General features: G+C 38.3%; 1 protein-coding gene across 6 annotated transcripts in view; it reads left to right on the top strand.

Moving 5' to 3' along the window:
• Positions 1–19,258, top strand: part of NCOA1 (nuclear receptor coactivator 1) — a 212,313-nt gene that overhangs the window by 45,648 nt on the left and 147,407 nt on the right. For all 6 annotated transcript variants that reach the window (XM_037146740.2, XM_037146739.2, XM_037146742.2 and 3 more), the window contains exon 2: positions 4,205–4,338. The gene's annotated coding sequence lies outside the window, so the exon portion shown is untranslated. The remainder of the gene's footprint in view (positions 1–4,204; positions 4,339–19,258) is intronic.

Consider the following 19,258-nt stretch of genomic DNA (forward strand, 5'->3'; position numbering starts at 1 on the left):
AGGGGACAATCACCTACAAAGGAGTCCCCATCAGACTGTCAGCAGGTTTCTCAAAAGAGACCTTACAGGCAAGGAGGGGCTGGAAAGAGGTATTCCAAGTCATGAAAACTAAAGACCTACAACCAAGATTGCTCTATCCAGCAAAACTTTCATTTAGAATGGAAGGACAGATAAGGTGCTTCTCAGATAAGACCAAATTCAAGGAGTTCATCATCACCAAGCCCTTATTATATGAAATGTTAAAGGGACTTATCTAAGAAAAAGAAGTTAAAGAAACATGAACAGTGAAAGAACAACAAGCTCACAGTTATTAACAACCACACCTAAAACGAAAGCAAACTAAAAGAACAGCTAGATCAGGAGTGGAAATATAGAAATGAAGATCTCAAGTAGGGTTAGCAACAGGGGAGTGGGAGGAGGAGATGGGGGGAGAAGGTACAGAAAATAAGTAGCATAGACAGTAGATAGAAAATAGATGGGGGGGCAAGAATAGCATGGGAAATATAGAACCTAAAGGACTTGAGACACATGGACATAAACTAAAGGGGGGGTAATGGTGGGGATGGGGGGGCAGGGTGGAGGGGAATGAAGGGGGGAATAGAACAACTGTAACAGCATAATCAATTTAAAAAAATAAATAAATAAAATTAAATTTAAAAAAAAAAGTGCCTTTTGGATAGTGTGTAGATGGTTCTTAATGTTTTAATTTCCTATCTGATAACCTCTACCTTTTAATTGGATTCTTGGGTAATTGAATATAATCATTGTTTAGTTTAAATTTAAATCTTCTTTTTTTCTAGTTGTTTATTATTTTGAATCTTTTTTGTTTATTTTTCCTCTTTTTCTGCCTTTAATTGAAAAAATCATTTTCATAATTTAATTTTATCTGTCATTTTTGGCTTATTCTATCTATGTGTGTGTACGCCCCCCCCCCCCAGTGGCTCCCCTAGGTCATGGTTTCTCAGACTTGGCATCGTTGGTAGTTTTGGTTGGATAATTCTTTGTCATTGGACTGGAGGCAATAATAGCCTGTGTGCATCGCAGGATTTTAAGCAGCATTCCTGGCCTCTCTCTACTAGGTGACAGTAGCGACCACCCCCAGTTGTAACACCCAAAACTCTTTTCAGACTTTGCTTCATGTGTCATTTGGTAATCTTATTACAGCATGCTTTCATTTTCCAGCTTCTATCTTATACTATGTTATCATAAACTTTACTTCTCTATATGTTATTAACCCCACAGGACATTATTATTATTTTTAATTTAGTTGGTCTGTAACCTTTTAAAGTGACTAGAAATAAGGAAAAACAGTCTTTTATAGTTTCTTTCTGTTTCTAATGCTCTTAATTTCTTTTTTGTAGATCCAAATAATTTTTATTCCTGCCTAAAGAGCTTTTTAAAATTTCTGATGTCTGAAGGCAATATATTCTTTCAGGTTTTGTTAAAAAAAAATCTTCCTTCATTTTCGAAAAAATATTTTTGCTGGTTATAGAAATCTTTGTATATTTTGATTTTTTGATTTGTGTGAATTTGGTATGTAGTACAAAAATTAATATGCATAACTATGTGGATCTTAAAAGATAACAGGAAGATCTGAAAAATATTTCAGAACCGATTAAAAATGTTGGCTTAAAGCCCTTGCCTGTTAACTCGGTCGGTTAGAGCATTGTCCCAATATGTTGAGGTTGTAGGTTCAATCTTGGTCACACCTGAGAATCAGCCAACGAATGCATAAGTGGGTAAATCAGTGTCTCTCTCTCTCTCTCTCTCTCTCTCATCAGTAAATTTAAAAAAAATGGTGTATGAAATAAGTATTGTTGGTGTAATACCTTTATTTTATGTAAATTATATTTTACAAATGAAGAGCATAAAAAATTACAGAGAACAAGGTTTTATGACTCTGCCACCAGATGAATAAACACAGAAAAAGGGCAGCTCTGTAGTATGATCAGAAAGGGTAATAGGGGCTCGTCTGTTAGAGCAGTGGGGGCGTGGTGCACGGCTGCAGCTCTGACGGAAAACAGCGCCCAGAGAGGGCCGGGCAACCGCTTCCTACTCCTAAGTCACTATGTCTGTCCTTGGAGACCGATGAAGTGTGTCCAAGTATTCTTAGGAAGAATAAGGAGATAAGAATACCAAGAATATTCTTATCACAAATTAAAACATATAAAGAAATGATAATTACATTGCTTAAACTTATTATAGCCCAGAAATCAACTTACTGTTGACAAACAAATGAAATACATAAGAATAAACTTTATAAACCAAGTGGCAATGAGAATTACTTAATGTTGTTAGGGAAACTGGTGAACTATTTGGAATACAATTTGTTAGATTCAGGTCTCATTCCCACATCATTTGGAATGAAGTATTCAACTAGTCCACAGAAAAGTGAAAATGAGACTATCTGCTATCCTAGAAGGGGAGAAGTTCCTAAGCAGAGACATAATAAAAGAAATGAAAAAGGAAATGATGGACAATTCTGACTGTCTAAAAATAAAAACTTCTTTCTTAAAAGCCAGTGATAGACTGAGAAAATGTTGAAAATCAGTGAAAGAAATAGTATCTTCACGTTATAAACAACCTACACAAATGGTTAAGGAAAACAAGGAGAAACCCCTCTCCCATCTCACCCCCCTCAGGTCTGAAAGAGGGAGAGTGGCAAAAATGTGGAAACAAAGATGGCGTCAGTCACGGGAGAAAGACCTGATTAACAACGTGTAAAAGGGTACTGAATAGCACTCAGTGTCTACCTGAATTGGAAGACCGTAATTCTGTAGTAGGGTTAGTCCACATGGTTATGGGTCATTTTTTTCTCTAGCAGATGATTGCCTTGACCCAGGATTAGGGATATGAAGGTGGTGAAATGAAGAAGCAGAGGAACATCCTATAGGTAGACTGATAGCTTGGGCGACAACCAAGATTTTGAGACCTGTGATAACACAGCAGCTGCAGGGATGAGAGTAAGTGAAGTGCATGGAAGAGATTGAGTGTGGACCCAGGTTAGAAAAAAAAAACAGTGGAGTATTGAATTACAAAGAGAAGTAAAGGGTGTGAGTTTGAGGGAAGGAATGGGGTTATTGTGAGTTGGTGTCTGGAAATGGCATTGTGGGGAAGTTTGATCTACTCCCTTAGCTTTCACTCTAGAAAGTTCTTTTCAAGAACTGGATTTAGCTCGGTGGTAGAAAGGAGTGTTCAGTTACACAATTGAAGATGTAGAGGTGATTTGTTTTGCTGTGTAAAGGGGTTTCCAGAGGTTCCTGGAGAAAAGGTTGGAAGGAAGGGCCATGATGGGGGAACATATGAGTGGCTGAAAAATCGTAGAGAACATGGACATGAAAATAGGAGAGAAAGAGAGTAGTTGGCCAGAGTGGTTTGTGTTTTGAATAAAGCCCGAAGGTGACAAGGGTGAGAGCCACGGATAGAATTAACTAGCAAGATTCCTGATTGGTACAGTGATGCAATGTACCATTTGTATCATTGGTACATTGTTTCTAGAGCCTGATCCACTGTGCCTTTGTGATCTAAAGGGAATAATAGTGACCCTGGGTGGTAAAGCCTAAAGCAATTGAGCTTTAAGTAATGAAAGCAGGTAGGGCTCACATTTCTTAAGAATTCTCCTTTTGCTTCAAAGTCCCCACTGTTTGCAGTTAGCTTTGAGGTAGAATGGGAAGCTACAGCACTGCCATTAGTTTGGTAAAATCCAGTTTGCCTTATCCCACTGCCAATGACCCAGGAAAGAATAGAAGCCATCATATTGGGTGCTTCTTTATCCTAGAGGTTATCTTCTGCTGGAAATCCTGTTTCCTCCTACCTTCCATTTTACCTGAAACTGAGCACTGAGGCTACTGCTCCTGTGGGGACTTCAGGGACTCTGAGAAGTGAGCTAATAGTTACTAGCCCCTTGTTTCCTTGGGGAAGAGCAAATAACAATTTGCTGCATACCTCCTTTGGGGATCTGGCCTTTTTAATGCTAGTAATTGATTACCTCTTAATCAAGTTTCTTCCTCTTTTTTTTTCACCTTGACTCTCTAATTTCAATTTTATAATCTTTAGTAGGGACAAGAATGGGAATTGGCATTTCCTTAACAACTAAATCATCTGTGTGAGAATCTTTGCTTACCGGGAAACAATGACGTATCACACTATTTAAAATATGTAGTGTTTTCAATAGACTAAATATGTTGTATTTCTCTTACTTTAGATCTGTCCATACTAATGGAAATATAACTGGAACCAACTCTGATGATAAAATCAAGGACCATCAGGCAAGATCATGCAGTAGAAATTTTTGCTTCCAAATGAAGACATCGACATTTAGAGTTTCTACTTTCTAAGGTATTCAAGGCACATTTATTTTTGATTTGATTCCTTGGTAGTCATTTTATAATGTTAGTTTCTATATAGAGATTTCATAAGTTTAAATTTTTATGTCAGAATGGTTAGCTTTTGGAGAAGAGTTCACCCCCTCCCCTGGCACACTTCCCACCCCAAGCTGAGAAAAAATCCAGATTTTAAAAGGAGGTAATCTTAATTAGGAAAGTGTGTCCATTGTAAGAAATTAAGATATACGAGGTCTGTCCGGAAAAAGTCCAGCCATCACGTATATGACAAGAACGGTTTGCATGCCATTGATGTAACCTGGCAGCCAAGCAGAGTGGACTGGAGTGCACATGTGCCAACAATGAGCATGTCACTGTACTAGTCAGTGGTGGCAGTAGATGCTGTTGAGTGATGTGTGTACTGTGTGGCCGTCACATTCAAAATAACTGAGCAAGTAGAACAATGAATCTGCATCGGATTTTGTGTTAAGCTCGAACATTCCTCCACGGAAACTGTTTGGATGATTCTGAAGGCTTTTGGGGACAATGCGAAGAGTGCAGCACAAATAAAAGTGTGGCACAAACACTTCAAAGATGGTTGAGAATTTGTTGAAAGTGATCCATGTTCTGGAAGGCCTGCAACAAACAGAACACCTGAGTGTATAGGCTGCAACCAACAAAGATCAGTGTGAGAACTGGAAGCTGATCTGGGGGTTCCAAAAACTACTGTGTCAAAGACTTTGACTCAGGATCTTGGCGTGAAACATGTCATGGCAAAATTTGTTCCATGGCTTCTGCTACCAGAGTAGAAGGAATATCATCTGCAGTTGGGAGAACTGTGGGAGGTCCCAAGGTACCTACCGTATTTTTTGAACTATAAGATGCACCCCCCGCCAATTTGGGAGGAAAGAGGGGGGTGCATCTTATAATCCAAATGTAGCTTACTTGGCTCGCTGTTGGGCGGGGGCGGGGGGGCAACGGTAGCCTGTGTTATTGAATATTTTACCACATTTTCTGCTTCAATAACTTTTTTTCCGGCCAAGATGGAGGTTTAAGGTGGATGTGCCTGCCTCCTCTCACAACCAAGTTTAAGGACAACTAAATATTAGCATCAGAAAACACAACCAGAACACGGAAAACTGAACTTTTCGGAAGTCCGCAAACAACAAATTCTTCCGCCCGACAGGTAAGGGGCGAAACCGGTGGCGGGTGAGGAGTTACAAAGGAGAACTCGATCGACCCGGGCGCGGGCGCGGAATCCAGACGCGCGAATCCAGTCGCACGGGTTCCAAACCCAGGATTGGACCTAGTGAGCAGCCCACCGGGTGAGCGACTACGGAGGAGTCAGTGGGGAGGCGGTGGCAGCGAGTTGACTGTGGGTGCCCGGTTATGCACGGGTGAGGGAGTGAGCGGTGGGACCGGCGGCGGCGGCGGCGCCATTTTCCCCGCTCTGACCACGCCCCCACATACAGCGTCACAACCCAGCGACCTGGGACTCCAAGGCGCCGCTTCTCTCACTTAAAGGGCCAGAACAGACCAAAAATGTCGCAGGGGGACCTCAAAGTCCCGGAGATAAATCTAAGTGACGAAGAAATAGCAAATCTCTCAGACGCACAGTTTAAAACACTGGTCGTCAGCTTCCTCATAGATCTGGTGGACTATAGCCACAAATTAGAGAAACATATGAAGGCTAAATTAAGGGAAATGAATGGAATTCCACAGGAAACCCATAGAGATGAAAAAAAACTGGGACTCAACTCAATGGAGTGAACCAGAAGGAAGAAAAAATGATCAATCAGAAAGGAATGAAGAAATAAGAATTCAGAAAAATGAGGAGAAGCTTAGGAACCTCCAGGACATCTATAAACGCTCCAATATCCGAATTATAGGGGTACCAGAAGGGGGAAAGACACAACCACCAGTGGAAAAACTATTTGAACAAATAATAAAAGAAAATTTCCCCAATCTGGCAAAGGAAACAGACTTCCAAGAAATCCAAGAAGCCCAGAGAGTACCAAAAAAGTTGGACTCAAGAAGAAACACACCAAGGCATATCATAATTACATTAGCCAAAATTAAAACGAAGGAGAGAATCCTGGAAGCAGCAAGAGCTAAGGGGACAATCACCTACAAAGGAGTCCCCATCAGGCTGTCAGCAGATTTCTCAAAAGAGACCTTACAGGCAAGAAGGGGCTGGAAAGAAATATTCCAAGTCATGAAAACTAAAGACCTACAACCAAGATTGCTCTACCCAGCAAAACTTTCATTTAGAACGGAAGGACAGATAAGGTGCTTCACAGATAAGACCAAATTCAAGGAGTTCATCATCACCAAGCCCTTATTATATGAAATGTTAAAGGGACTTATCTAAGAAAAAGAAGTTAAAGAAACATGAACAGTGAAAGGACAACAAACTCACAGTTATTAACAACCACACCTAAAACGAAAGCAAACTAAAAGGACAGCTAGATCAGGAGTGGAAACATAGAAATGAAGATCTCAAGTAGGGTTAGCAACAGGGGAGAGAAGGTACAGAAAACAAGTAGCATAGACAGTAGATAGAAAATAGATGGGGGGGGCAAGAATAGTATGGGAAATACAGAACCTAAAGGACTTGAGACACATGGACATAAGCTAAAGGGGGGGTAATGGGGGGTTGGGGGGCAGGGTGGAGGGGAATGAAGGGGGGAATAGAACAACTGTAACAGCATAAACAATTCAAAAAAAATAAATAAATTTATTTAATTAAAAAAAAATAACTTTTTTTCCTATTTTCCTCCTCTAAAACCTAGGTGCATCTTATGGTCTGGTACATTTTATAGTCCTAAAAATACGATACCTGGAAGGGGACTGAGGCATCATTGTTCTATGTATAATCTTTCTTGTATCTTATATCTTCTTTAATGAATGTCTTTTTCATATGTGGCTTGGTACTTTCTGGACAGACCTCGTTACTGAGTGCAGATTAAGATCCAATAAACTACGTTAGAAGAACTGAAATGAGTAAATGCCAATTTAATAATGATTTTACTTATGACCCTCTGAGATGAGCAGCTAGATTTGGCACACTAACAGAGTTTGCTCACGTGATACAGGAGATCTTCGTGACTGTCCTTGAGTTTGATTTGGAAACCCTTCTCTCCTAGTCTGTCTCCTAAACTTGCTGTTAAGGGTTCTCTAGTCGCCAAACAGTGTCACACTTTTACTTCCCATAGACTGCGCCTGTAGGACCTGACAGGGGTGTCCAACCTGTGGGCTTTGTGCAGCCCAACACAAAATCATAAATTTACTTAAAACATTATGAGATGTTTGTGATTGTGTGTTGCAGTGTAGTTAATGTGTGGCCCGAGACAACTCTTCTTCTTTCAGTGTGGCCCAGAGTTGCCAAAAGGTTGGACACCCCTACTTTAGGATTTGATGGGTTAGTTTCACTTGGACCAGAAAAACAAGATATATAATTAAAGAAACAAGTAACACTTTTAAATTGTGGGGTGGATCCCCACCCTAAAGACTACATAAGATAATTCAAAACAATAAAAAAAGCCTCATATTAATGGAAAGTAAACACAGTACTTCCTATTTTTCTAAAATACATATAAACACATATCACATAAAATACATAGAAACATATGTATTTATGTAAAATATGTATAAAGACATGCAAATAGAGTACAGTTAGGTATTCATGTAAAAAACAAATACAAAAAATTGTATCTTTCAAAATATGTGGAAGGTATGGAAAGATAATTATTTTAAGGGATAGGTCCAAGTTGGTTGGTTCTCTGTGTACTTTATAAAGGTTTATAAATTAATCTTGCTTGAATATAGAGAAGATGAAAATATGAGAAATTTATCACTTATTACTGGGATTATTAATTTCATTTTGTTCTGTTTTGGAAGAAGGATGTACAAAGTGGTAAATTATAAAATAATAAAAATCTGTGATATTAAAAAATCATAAGACTGCTTCACTTAAAAAAAACAGAGTACCTTCTAGGAGGGAATAGTATAATTGAATAATTTTTGTCAAAGAAAGGTTACCTCGAATCAAATAGCAAATGAAAAGAATTAGTTTGCTTTCATGAGAAGTTTTAAAACTTCCTTGACAGTATATGTATGTGTACTTTTCTAAAATTTCTTGGTGTCATTTTGAATAAAATGGTAATGATTAAATATATAATTTTTCTTATTATCAGAATAATGTCCCTCTTACTTTCATAATTTGTCTTACCAGAACCATTTTCTTTAATTAAAAAAAATCTTTCCTTCTTACTTTTATTTAACATCATTAGTAGGATGTCTAAGCTTTGCAAAGAATGTGGAAGAATATAAATCATTCTAACTTATTATGAATGAAGCTGAAGACATCTTTCATTCAGAATGTTTACTCTGGGGCTAGGATGGTTAAATACACTCATCTGAGAACCATTTAAAAACAATCAGAAAATGAGTACATCAAATCATAATTCAAAATCCATTTCTAAGTAATATAGTTAAATTCTATATTCAGATATCAAAAAAAATTAAGCTTAGGGAGTACGAAGTTCTGATCAGTTGAATTTGCTAATTGGTTTTTAACATTCAGGATTCTGTTTGTAAAACCACCATATAGCCAAATTAGGTTGCTTAAATCTTTAATTAGGGATTTTAAATTCATCAATTTCTTCTATCTCCCTATTTATTTGCATGCTTTCACAGAGTGATATCCTTATTTTTTTAAATATATTTTATTGATTATGCTATTACAGTTGTCCTGTTTTTTTCTCCCTTTTATTTCTCTCTGTCTCTACCCTGTTCTCACTAGCATTCAGCACCTTAGTTCATGTCCATGGATCATACATATAAGTTCTTTGACTTCTCCATTTCCCATACTGTTCTTACCCTTCCCCTGTCTATTTTGTACCTACCATTTATGTTTCTTAATCCTGCCTGGTACCTCTTCCCCCATTCTCCCCTTCCCTCTTTCCCCAATGATAACCCTCCATGTGATCTTCATTTCTGTGATTGTTTTTGTTTTTGTTCTTGTTTTAGATTCAGTTGTTGATAGTTGTGAGTTTGTTGTCATTTTGCTGTTCATATTTTTGATCTTCTTCTTCTTCTTAGTTAAGTCTCTTTAACATTTCATCTAATAAGGGTTTGGTAATGGTGAACTCAAATTTGATCTTATCTGAGAAGCACTTAATCTGCCCTTCCATTCTAAATGATAGCTTTGCTGGATAGAGCAATCTTGGATGTAGGTCCTTGCCTTTCATGATTTTGAATACTTCTTTCCAGACCCTTCTTGCCTACAAAGTTTCTTTTGAGAAATCAGCTGACAGTCTTATGGGCACTCCTTTGTAGGTAACTCTCTCCTTTTCTGTTACTGCTTTTAAGATTCTCTTCTTATCTTTCATCTAGGCTAATGTAATTATGATGTGCCTTGGTGTGTGCTTTCTTGGTCCAATTTCTTTGGGACTCTCTGAGCTTCCTGGACTTCCTGGAAGTTTATTTCCTTTGCCAGATTGGGGAAGTTCTCCTTCATTAATTTTTCAAGTAAGTGTTCCATTTCTTGCTCTTCTTTTTCTCCTTCTGGCACCCCTGTGATTCGGATGTTGGAACGTTTAAAGATGTCCTGGAGGTTCCCAAGTCTTTCTTCATTTTTTTGAATTCTTGTTTCTCCATTCTGTTCTGGTTGACTGTTTTTCTTCTTTCTGGTCCAAATTGTTGATTCAACTCCCAATTTCCTTCCTGTCACTGTTGGTTCCCTGTACATTTTCCTTTATTTCACTTTGCACAGCCTTCACATCTTCCTCTATTTTGCTACCATACTCAACCATTTCTGTGAGCATCCCGATTACTGGTGTTTTGAACTGTGTACCTGATAGGCTGGCTATGTCTTCATCGCTTAGTTGTATTTTTTCTGGAGCTTTGATCTGTTCTTTCATTTGGGCCATATTTTTTTTTGTCTCAGCATACCTGTTATGTAATAAGGGGTGGAGCCTCAGGTGTTCACCAGGGCGGGGCAACCCACGAGGCTGCATTATGGCACTGTATGTGGGGGAGGGGTCTGAGAGGGAACAGTGGCTCTTGCACTGCTCTCTGGCAGTTTTCAGTCACTTCCCCCACTGCCCAAAAGCAAATTGGGCCCCTCTGATGCTGATTCCTGGGCGGGTGGGTTTGTGTACATTCTAGGACCCTGTGGGTCTCTCCAGTGAACTTTCCTGTGAGGCTGGGAGTTTCTCTGGCAGCCACAACCACCATAGGTTTTTACAGTCAGAGGTTTTGAGGCTTTATTTCCCTGCGCTGGAACCCTGGATTGTGCCGTCTGTCTTGCTTCCTGGTTGTTCCTCCTAGTTTGTCCACAGGTGCACGTGGGAGTCCTCTCCACTCTTGCTGCCCATCCCCACTCCTTCTACCAGTCTGCATGAATTTTTCTTAACTCCTTGGTTGCTGGACTGCCATACAGTTTGATTTTTCTGTCAGTTCTGGTTATTTTTTGTTTTTAAATTTGTTGTTTTCCTTCTCTTGGTTGTATGAGGATGCAAAGTGTATCTACCTCTACTACCACCATGGTTGGAAGCTACCTCTACGATATCCCTATTAATATGTGCAGTTTTCCTTTTGAAAATGAAAAAAACTGAAAATTTCGTAAACTCATATGCAGGAATTTTATATAATACATTTTGAAAATATTTTCTTGTAGGTTTTTGAGAGATCTTTAGATTTTGAGATTGTGAGTTTTTTTTGTGTGTGTGTGGGAGTGGGAGGGAGATTAAAACAAAAAATCAGTACATAACTTAAGGCTTGAGAACATTTGTAAGGTTATGTCTTAGAATACAGTTTACATTTAATTAAAGTGGTACCTTTTAGAAATGTTTCACTCAGACTCAAGAAAATATTTGAAAACAAGTTTCAACAAGATATAAAAAGGAAATAGGAATATTCCCTTGTTGTCATTGTCTCTCTGGCATCATGGAAAAAGCACAAGCTTTGGTTCTTCTATTTTTATGCTACCGTCGGTAATTGAGTTAATACATGGGGGTCCCCCCACCCCAAAAGTCCCATGGAATTACCTTTTGGATGGTGGGCCCTTTGTAATACAGTCTTCCCCTACTAGGTGAGTGTTCTAGGAACTCATGTGTATTGGTGTACCAGCAGGGGTTGTTGTGAGAGGCTGTGCTCCACTTCAGTGAATTTTTTTGAAGACTCTTTGAACTCATTTGCCCATTTTATGATGAGTGATTTACGAGTGCACCTGCCCACACCATGCTGAGTCTTCAGCAGATTTTGACCAAAACGGCATGACACATGTGTCCCCACTTTGTTTCCCCAATGAAAAAAGTCCTCAAAGGAAAACATTTTGCTTATGTGAAAGAGGTGAAACAAAAAAACAGCAGAAACACTAAAAGGCATCAAAGTCCATGAGTTCAGAACTGTTTTGAGCAGTGGGGAAAATGTCTTGATAGGTGTATTGTATCAGATGGAGAGTATTTTGAGGGTGACTGAGTTTGAACATGTAAGAATAAATATACAATTTTTAATAAATAAGTTCTGAGTTTTTTGGGCCCCTCTTTGTTTTTCTGTCTTAGTTTCCTTTTCTATAATAATTGCCTTTTAGATTTGTGATAAAAATGAAACGAGGATATGAAATTATAGAAAATAATGCTTTTCAGTGTGAAATTAAAGAATGTTGCTGAAGACAGAGAAGACCACACCACTGAAGTATTAGTCATAGTTATTCTTCTCGTAGTAAAAAACAGGTCAACTCACACCACTACTCAGAAGCTTGTAAAACCAGTTTCAAAGTTAATGACAAATATTATGCTTGGAGAGAAAGTAAAATGAGCTTTTGGCAAAAATCCCTTATCAAAGGTTTACCATCTGGAAAAGCAATTACTGTCATGTGTGCATGCTAGCAGAGTTTTTGTTTTTCAGTTGGACGAAAGCTCTGATGTGCAGAGGACACAACAGCACTTCATGCTGCTGTTACCGTTACCGCTGACCAGTGCACACTACCTCAGGAGTGTTTCGACATTGCTTTGTGTGTGTTGTTGGTTGGGTTTTTTTAAGCCCTTTTTGCCTGGAAAAGTTGCATTGGTTTGTCTGATCAAAGCTCAGCTGCTTTAGCTGCAGGAAAGGTGCACTTGTTTTTTGTAAGAGAAATTGCACCAGGATATCAATTCATATCCCTCTTTTATTAGGGATAAGAACTGGCATTCAATAATGTAATTTCTAATTGTGGTTTAACATTGAAGAAAATAGTAAAAAATGTGGAAGTAAGCAATTTTTGGCCACTAAAGCCATGGTTTTCTTTTTCGAAATATCGTGAAGCAGTGGTCACCAAGTATAGAGCCCTGCCTTTCCACAGGAGTGTGTCCTACCTGTGCAGTGTGACCGGGCTGGACGTGTTTGTTAGTTCATTTCTCAGTGAAATGGATATTTACTTATCATGGATAATGCCATTTCTCTGATTTCGAGGGGGTTTCACTGAGCAAATGCATTTAGTATTTCAAATAGTCAGAACTTATCAATTTATATTCATTGTATCATGTGTTTTAATGTTAAGGATGAAGCTGAGGATTTTATAAAAAGCCTGAATTATGGTAAAAAATAAAGTCTCTAGTAGTTTGATTATTTCCTCACCCTGATGACTTTATTAATGTATAAAAAAACTGAATTTTTATTGTACGTGTTTAAAATCCATATCCAGTTTTGAAATAGAACACGAGGACATACTTTCCACAGCCAGAATACCAGCAGAGAGTAGATTAGGAAACTTTCTGATCCTCTCCCTCAAATTGAAGCTTTAACACTGAGTTTTGAGTGGGCTATGTTTTCTGGGGGCAGTCAGCGAAATGCTGAGAGTAGACTTCAGTGAGAAATATTGCTGTAATATCCGGGTGCATGTTTAATTATAAAATTTAGAATAGATAACACAGCTAAGTTATAATTAAGAATCAGGGATTTTTAATTTAGTAGAAGTAAAGAATTAAGAAAGAAACTAGCTGAATAGGAAAAATGACTTACGGCTACAGTTTATTCTATCTCTGGGACTTCAGACATCTTGCAGGGAAGTTATCAAACACTAATAGGGCATGACAAAACAACCAAGGTGCTTAAGTGAATGGACTCTGGCTGGCCAAAGATGAGTATCAGCGAGTATAAACACAATGCAATCCATCACATCATGTATAAGTCTGTGAGTTCATTCTGAAAAAAAAAATACTCATTAGTTTTCTTTGGAGTATTGCTAAAGAACCAACTGTGCCTGAAGGTAACCAAATAGTTGAGGAGAGGAAGTTTCTTTTTCTCAGGAATATTCTAGTAAACAAATGAAGGAGTGATAAGTTGAACATCACTGTTTTGTAATGAATTCCTGGACCTAAACAAAGATTATCAGCGGTTGCTAACAACATAGAAACACAACCAGACATTAAATTTCCCTTCATGAAAATTGACCCTAACTGGTGTGTCTCAGTGGACTGAGCACTGGCCTGTGAACCAAAGGGTCACTGGTTTGATTCCCAGTCCAGGGCACATGCCTGGGTTGTGGGCTGGGTCCCCAGTACGGGACATGTGAGGGGCAGACACACATTCATGTTTCTGTCCCTTTCTTTCTCCCACTCTTTCCCTCTGTCTAAAAATAAATGACTAAAAATCTTTAAAAGAAAAAAGAAAATTTACAGCACTACTGATGAAGTATTCTTAATAAAAAAAAATTGAACTTGAACCTGAATCAGATCAAGCTTCTAGCTCTTCTACCCATTTACTGGAAACATAGAAGGCAGGGAAATAAATGAAATGATATCATGGGGGATGGAGTCAGCAAGATCTAGTTTTGGGGAAGTCCTTAGGACACACAACACAACTAGGTTTTTTCAACAAATGAATTGAAGGTAACAAAAAGGAAGATATGAAGGAAGAAATTTGAGATCGATAGCAGTGTTTGGACATTACTTGGGCCTAGGTTTTAATAAATCATTATCTATGAAATAACTGGGGAAATTTGAACACTGACTAGATATTTGATGTTAAGAGATTACTATTAATTTTACGTATAATAACAGTATGTAGTTAATTTAAAAAGACATCTTTTAGAAATACATATTGAAATGTTGATGGCTGCAAGGATATGTCTGGGATCTGCTTCTTGATTTTATAGAGTAGAGGGAAGGCAGTGGGTGGGGACAAAACAAGACTGGCCGTGAGTTGATAATTGTTTAAGTTCGGCACTTGTGGTGTTGGGGGTGAGGTGGTGCTGTAATTCTTGTTACCATTCTCTAAGCTGTTTTGAAAGTTTCCATAAGAAAGAGGTCCAGAAATTTACATTTTCTCTTAGTTGACTTGTAAGAATACAATTGAGTTCTATTTATTTAGCAACCTACTGAGTTGTTTCTAATAACTTCTTGAGTCATGGGGTTTTGTGTATAGAAAGACATATTGCTGTCCTCGCTGGTGTAGCTCAGTGGATTGAGTGTGGGCCTGTGAAGCAAAGGGTCACCGATTCGATCTCCAGTCAGGGCACATGCCTGGGTTGCTGGCCAGGTCCTCAGTAGGGGGCACATGAGAGGCAACCACACATTGATGTTTCTCTCCCACTCTTTCTCCTTCCCATCCCCTCTCTCTAGAAAAAAGAAAAAAAAGTAGAAAAAAAAAGACATATTGCCTACAGAGGACAGATTTACTATATAGTGCTTACTATTCACAAAGCTCTATTCTAAGCATGTGCATATATTAACCCATTAGGTCCTCCAAAGGGCTCCAGAGACGCTTGCCCAAGGTTACCTAGGATTTGAGTTCAGATATTCTAGCCCTAGAGTCTGTGTTCTCTAGGATTTTAATCTTCCTTAAAACTTTATTTTTAGTCCTTCTACTTTAATCCTTCCAACTTTTATTTTTTCTGCTTTTCTTAATGTACTGGCTGGAAATTAAACTTTTAAATGCCAGTTTTTATTTGTAATTTTGATTTTGCAAGTTGTCTTAATACTTAGGTAATTCAGAGTCCACTTGAGTTTACTCTTGTACAAATACAAGGAACTCATTAAGAAACGAAGAATTAACTTAGCGTGTAGCCAGAAACAAAAGAATAAAGTGCATTGTAACAGCTTCTAGTGTTTTTTAAAAATTGTATATATCTTCTGATCTGCAAGCAGCCTATTCAGGGCTCCTTTTACTTTGACTTACTTGTTGATTTTATTGGTCCTATTTGCTGAATTTCTTTATGACTCTTAGATAAAATTACTCCTTCTTTTTTTAGATAAAAGTACTCCTTCCTTTCCCCAACCCCCACACCTGTTATATAATTACTTCCCACCATGTACATAGGTTACGTAAAGTAAAATTAGGCAAGGCATTTAGTACACTGTTTAGCACATAATATGTATCTAGGAAATATGTCTCTTGGTTTAAGAGATAACCTATTTCATAGTTTTTTAAAAAATTTAATTATTGTTCAAGTACAGTTTTCTGTCTTTTACTCCCATCCCAGCCCCTCCCATGCTCCCCACCTCCCTCCCATTTCCACCCCCCTTAGTTGTTGTCCATGTGTCCTTTATACTAGTTCCTGTAAATCCTTCCCCTTTTTCCCCTGAAATTCCCTCCCTCTCCCCTCTGTTCGCTGTCCCCCTGTTCTCTATTTCAGTGCCTTTGGTTATATTTTGCAAAATACAACCATAGTTTGTTTTTAATTGCTCTTTTATTTACAATTAGTTTTTAAAATGGGGAGGGACAAATACGGCTTCATTACTTTAAGTCCTAGGCCTGGGTCAGGTGGAAAAATCTGTTGATAATGTCTTATGGTGGTTTAATGAGTAATCTCTGTAAGGAACTTTTTTTAATAATAGTCTCTGAGTTTGAGAAAGATTATTGACAGAGTTGGTTGCCAAAACGATACTTGCCTATTAAGAGGTGGGGTAGGAACAATTTAGGGAAAATGTGACTTGTCCTAGCTCTGTGGGTTTTTTTTTCTCTTTGACCAGCTACAAAGTACATTGGGACGTAGTAAGTTAGCTAAACTTCATGAAAGGAGGCACATAGGCCCTAATAAGAAGGAAAATTTTTGGTTTCACCCTCAAGAGAAAGAGATGGGTTACAATTACACACCTCCTTTTCCAGAAGGTTGTGGAAGGTGGCCAGCTGAAGATCTGGTGTAGCTAGTTAAAAGTTGTGTTATTTCTCTGTACTTCACCAATCTCTTCCCTCCAACCCAGATTTACCTGTTATTTGTATAGCAATGAACTGAAGCAACTTAAAAAAAAATATCTTTAATGGCATTTTTGAAAATGATAGTAAACTAGTTAGGAAATGAAAATTGTGGAAGCACAAGAGTTTACTCATTTTCCAAATGACAGTTATAATTATTGAGTGGCATAGCTATTAAAATTGAATAACCAATTATTTGTGTTAAAGAAAGGGTTTGTTTTTACAGACTCTAGTTTATTGGTAAGAGAGAAAAGATATTTTTGGATAATGAATGCACATGTATAACAGAGACTCACTCTTATATCTTATCATGAAAGCTTTGAGTAGAAAGATGAAATACACTAGTCCTCTCTTATCCACAGTTTGGCTTTCTGTGGATTCAGTTACTTTGGTCAAGTCTGGTCCAGAAATATTAAGTGGAAAATTCCAGACATAAACAATTCATAAGTTTTTTAAAAAATCTTTTACTTATTTATCTTTAGAGAGGAAGGGAAGGAGAGAAGGAGAGAAATATCAATGTGTGGTTGCCTCTCGTGAGTCCCCTGCTGGGAACTGGCCTGCAACCCAGGCATGTGCCCTGACTGGGAATTGAACCACGATCGTGGGGTTCGCAGGCCTATGCTCAATCCACTGAGTTATACCAGCCAGGGCTAATTCATAAGTATTAAATTGCATACTTTTCTGAGTATGGAGATGAACTCTCACTGTCCTGTTCTATCCCACCCGGGATGTCAGTCATCCCTTTGTCCAGCATATCTGCCTCACTTCACGGGGTCACAGAGGTTTGTATCATCTCACATCATCACAGGAATAAGGGTGAGTATTATACAGTCAGATTTTTGAGAGAGAGACCACATTCACATAACTTTTATTACAGCGTATTGTGTTAATTGTTCTATTTTGTTATTGGTTATTGTTGTTAATCTCTTACTGTGCCTAATTTATAAATTAAACTTTATCATAGGGATGTATGTATAGGAAAAAACACATTCTATAGAGGCGTATTTTATTTTATTATGCTTTGTGGATATTTTTGGGTTGTTTTTACAAATTGAAGGTTTGTGGCAACTGTACATCGAGCAAGTCCATTGGTGGTATTTTCTCACGGCATTCATTCACTTTGTGTCTTTGTGCCATATATTGGTTATTTTTACAACATTTCAAACTTTCTTCATTATTGTTACATTTGTTATGGTGATCTGTGCTCAGCGATCTTTGATTTACCACTGTAATTGTTTGGGACACCATGAAGCACACCCATATTAGACAGCAGACCTAATAGGTAAATGTTGTTTGTGTTCTGACTGCTCCACCAACCAGTCATTTCCTGGCCTCTCTTCCTCTCCTACAGCCTTCCTATGCCCTGAGACAGAAAAATATTGAAATCGAGCCTCTTAATAACCATGCAGTGGCCTCTAAGTGTTCAAGTGAAAGGAAGAGTCACACATCTCTCACTTTAAGTCAGAAGCTAGAAATGATTGTGCTTGGTGAGGAAAGCATTTAAAAAGTTGAGTTAGGGAAAAAGTTAGCCACGTTGTAAACCCAAAGGAGAAGTTATTGAAAGAAATTGAAAGCACTACTCTGTGAACACATGAATGATAAGAAAGCAAAACAGCCTTATTGCTGATATGGAGAAAGTTTTAGTGGCCTGGATAGAAGATTAAACCAACCACAACATTCCCTTAAATCAAAGCCTAATACAGAGCAATTCTGTGAAGGCTGAGAGAAGTGAGGAGCTGCAAAAGAAATGTATGAAGCTAGCAGAGGTTGGTTCATGACGGATAAGGAAAGAAGCAGTCTCCATAATATAAAAGTGCAGGGTGAAGCAGCGTTGCTAATGTAGATGTTTCAGCAAGTTATGCAGAAGATCTAGCTACACTAAACAACAGCCTTTTAAAAATATTTTATTTATTTATTTTTAAAGAGAGGGGAAGGGAAGGAGAAGAAGAAATATCAGTGTGTGGTTGCCTCGCCTCTCATGCACCCCCTACTGGGGGACCTAGCCTGCAACCTAGGCATGCGTCCTTGACTGGGAGTTGAACCGGAGACCTTTGGGTTTTGCGGGCCCGCACTCAATCCACTGAGCTACACCAGCCAGGACCAGATTTTTTGAAATAGCTTTATATTAGAAGAAATTGCCATTTAGGACTTTCCATCTAGATAGGACTTTTCTCTAGAATTGCCATCTAGAGATGTCAATGCCTAGCATCACAGCTTCAAAGGATAGGCCGACTGTCTTCTTAGGGGCTGATGCAGCTGGTGACTTTAAGTTGAAGCCAGTGCTCATTTTCCACTCTGAAAATCCTAGGGCCCTTAAGAATTATACTAAATCTACTCTACTTATGTTCTATACATGGAACGACAGAGCCTGTGTGACATCGCCTCTGTTTACAACCTGGTTCACTGAATATTTTAAACCCATTGTTTAGATCTGCTGCTCAGGAAAAATAAAAAGATTTGTTTTAAAATGTAACTGCTCACTGAAAATGTACCTGGTCACCCAAGAGCCCTAATGGAGGCCTACAACAACACTAATGTTGTTTTCATGCTTGCTGATACATCCATTCTGCAGCCCGTGGATCAAGGCGGAATTTTTACTTTTGAATCTCATTGTTTAAGAAATACTTTTGATGAGGCTGTATCTGCCATAGCTGGTGATTTCTGTCAATGGATCTGATCAAAGTAACTTGAAAAGCTTCAGGAAAGGATTCATCATTCTATTGTTTTTAAGGTTTTATTTACTTATTTTAGACAGA

Source organism: Artibeus jamaicensis, unplaced genomic scaffold (genome assembly GCF_021234435.1).
Source record: "Artibeus jamaicensis isolate MK-2021 breed Jamaican fruit bat unplaced genomic scaffold, CSHL_Jam_final contig_465, whole genome shotgun sequence".
Taxonomy (NCBI): domain Eukaryota; kingdom Metazoa; phylum Chordata; class Mammalia; order Chiroptera; family Phyllostomidae; genus Artibeus; species Artibeus jamaicensis.